This window comes from Plasmopara halstedii, assembly GCF_900000015.1.
Source record: "Plasmopara halstedii genome assembly, contig: Scaffold_322, whole genome shotgun sequence".
NCBI classification, from domain to species: domain Eukaryota; phylum Oomycota; class Peronosporomycetes; order Peronosporales; family Peronosporaceae; genus Plasmopara; species Plasmopara halstedii.
In genome coordinates, this window is record NW_020187243.1 from 194042 (window position 1) to 197360 (window position 3319).

Consider the following 3319-nt stretch of genomic DNA (forward strand, 5'->3'; position numbering starts at 1 on the left):
TGGCAGTCCCCGCCTTCCATCCGTTGACACTGTGTGCAGTTGGGTACGTACGGCGTGGCGAGAAACACCCAAATCAGTGGTCTTGAACTCCATTGAAGCTGCAGGATTTCACAAAAGCCCGTCACAATGATTCATTTGGAGCCATGATGTTTACGGGTGGAAATTTCAGGAGAGGTGGAGCAATGCCGACAGTGAAAGAGAAGATGATCCTTTCAATGTAGAAGAACTAGACCAAGCCTTGGATGACATTGATGTCGTCGAGATATAGTAGCCCTCTACGAATTGTAGACCTCCTGTCAAAAGTGATCGATTTCTTGAGGCTACTAATAAATAAAAGACCGATCACTATTTGTAAAAAACCGTTATATTCATTTCAAATTCTGCCCTCTTCTCTACAGGTTAGCAGCCGCAACAAGGCCTCGCTTCACGACACCTTCACCGCTATAACTACGACCAAACGCATCAAAGTCCTCCTGGGTGATGGTAACTAATACCATCGGGAGTTCGACACAAGGATTGCCTTCGCAAGAAAAGGACTACTGGGGCACATCACGGCCGCACGGACGTGGCTCGTGAAAGACGGCAAGGTATTGGTCATTATTGCCCAAGGCGACAGAACTCGCAACAGGCCAAGATTTGATCAGCTGTTCGTGCTTTAGAGGAGTGGAGAACGCTTTATGATTTCTAAATCTTACACCTGGCCCAGCCGTTTCGCAATGACGTCTCTTCCACGAGTTCAAGATGAATAGTAGCACTCGTACGGCAGATCATTTAGACGCGTCTGACGAATTGGTCGGGGAGCTCCTGGTGACAGGAGAACCAGTGGATGCGACAAGACAGCTAGTGATACTTCTGAGCAGCCTGGCGTAAGCTACTTTCTTCTAGCTTTGAAAACACTAGGGGATTCACGCTAATTGAATTTGAGGAAAAGCTGCTGACGGAGTTGAAGAACTTACAGAAGCAGGAAGCTACCGAGAAAGCATTTTGCGTATTGGAAATAACGGGCGGTTCAAGAGCAGATAGGGAAGCGATCGCAAGAGCTACGCACCACGAAAGGACCGATTAAAGGGGAATTGCTTCAGCTTCAATCAGATAAGCCACATATAACGATACTGCCCGGCTAGGCATCATTCAAGAAACTGTTCCGGCGGCAACAATGCAGTATTTGCTTTAAGTGAACATCGATCAACCGGATGGCTAATTGAAAGCGGCGCGACGTCGCACACGACCCCTCACCAGAGCAACTTAGTCGATTACAAGTGCTTGAAAGCCAGTATCGGAAACGCTTGCAGACGACGGAAAATTTAGCGTTAAAGGAACCGGAACGGTAAAAATAATTGGCTCAAACAATAGACACAAATCCATGATGGAGATGCTGATTATTTCTGGACTTGACAGACTTTTGATGTCAGTAGGATAGCTTGCCGAACGTGAGTTATTTGTAAAATTTCGGCGTGTACCGTTTGAGTCAAGGATTGTGCTATAGCAACTGGGACAAGAAACGGTAAGGCTCACACGCTGAAAAGTCAGCAAAAACAGGCACGATCGGTGCAATAGTAAGGATCTTATAGTTAGTGGGAGCTATGGAATGATCGCCCAAGACATTATTTTGATGAAGACCTTACGTTCCACAAACGATATGCCTGCGCTGAAACAATACATATTTTACCTTGTGTGATGGCTATATGGAAGGTAAAAAATAAATTGAAGCATTCTCAAGACCCTCTGTAACAAAGACGTCACGCTAGTTGGAGCGATTGCGCATGGGCGCAATGAGACGCAATTTTAGAGACGAACCTAGCACAGTTTAACGTTTGTGGATGCTTACTCATGATATATGGTGGTATATTTTCTTGCAAAATAGAGTGAAATTTCCGAAAAGATAACGATGATTAACGCACTTTACAAAAATCAATGGGGATTTCACATCAAGTGCTTGTACTCGGACAACGAAATGGAGTTCGTGACCAGACAATCACGGAATGAAGTTAGCGGAACGGCATTGTGTACCACAAACGGTATCATACAGCTTCCAGACGTTTCAAGGATTATGGTAATAACCACAATTTTTCTTATGGTTGTGCATATTGATCACGGACATAATGATAGTCGTTATTGAAAAAGATAAGTCAGATTACAATTAGTAGTCTTAAAAGGTGGCACTGAGAAGCTAATTTAATTCCTTATATTTTATCTTTTCGACATTTTTTATGGCATTCTAAGATGGCAACGTAGATGGCGAGCTGCTTTACACGTTTACTCATTAGAATATCCTTAACAATTTGCTTGCGTGTTCAGTAGCTACATGCTTTAACTAATTCAATAAAAGCGAATATTCGATGCATTTAAGAGCTAATTTGCAATCAAATTTTGCAGTTGTAACGCAAATTTTTCACACTTGCCAGATGAGAGAATGCCGGCCATTAAATCAAAAATAATCATTAACATTCTTGGTGATCAATTCTTATTCAGTGTAACAGCACCCCGTTGTGGTTAGCAAAATATGAGAAAGTTCATTAAAGCTAGAATAAAAGCCAATACACCAACACTTAGTTATGTACCGTTATAAAAACAGCAAACGGTGACATACAACGGCTGTTTTGATGTTCGTAAACGCTATATTGTTGCCTTTCAGTCTGAGGAGAGTACCATGATATATTACCATGATTGCAACGGGAATACCGTGCACATTGCTTAGAGAAAAACTAACTCTGAAGCCCGTCGTTTTAAACAAGCTAATTTAAGTTTATACGCTCCACCTTGAAGCGGACCCGAGAGCCTCTATCAAAGGTGAGTCATCGCTAACCTCTGTAATTTCAATGGTGATATTTATTACTAATTCAGAAATAATATCAAATATATAGATTGCACCCAATCTAATAATAAAACTGGTCTTATTGCTCAGCGTGTGGCTAGTAGGCCTTGAAAAGATGTGGATCACACTTGATCTTATACTTTTGTCTTGTTATCTTTGAAAAACTGATCAAAGTTAAAACTCGACTAGCCACCATCGAGTTGATGTCTACCTTCACACTCAGCACATTACCGCGTCTGCTCATCAGAGTAAATCCAAACTGGGAACCCATTGTGAGCACACATTCAGTAGCCTAAAAAGGTCACAATTCGCGATTTTTTCCTGCCTCTCGCATTGGCGTGTGGCTATTATGCAACATGGATCGCTTCCGGGGCTACGCGCACCCGGCGCGTTACTCTGAAAATCATTGAGATGTAACTACAGCTTTGCAACAAAGTGTAACCCGGCTGCTATCAGCATGTCAAATTTGATCGACAGCCCACCCTCAACATACCCGGAGCTATG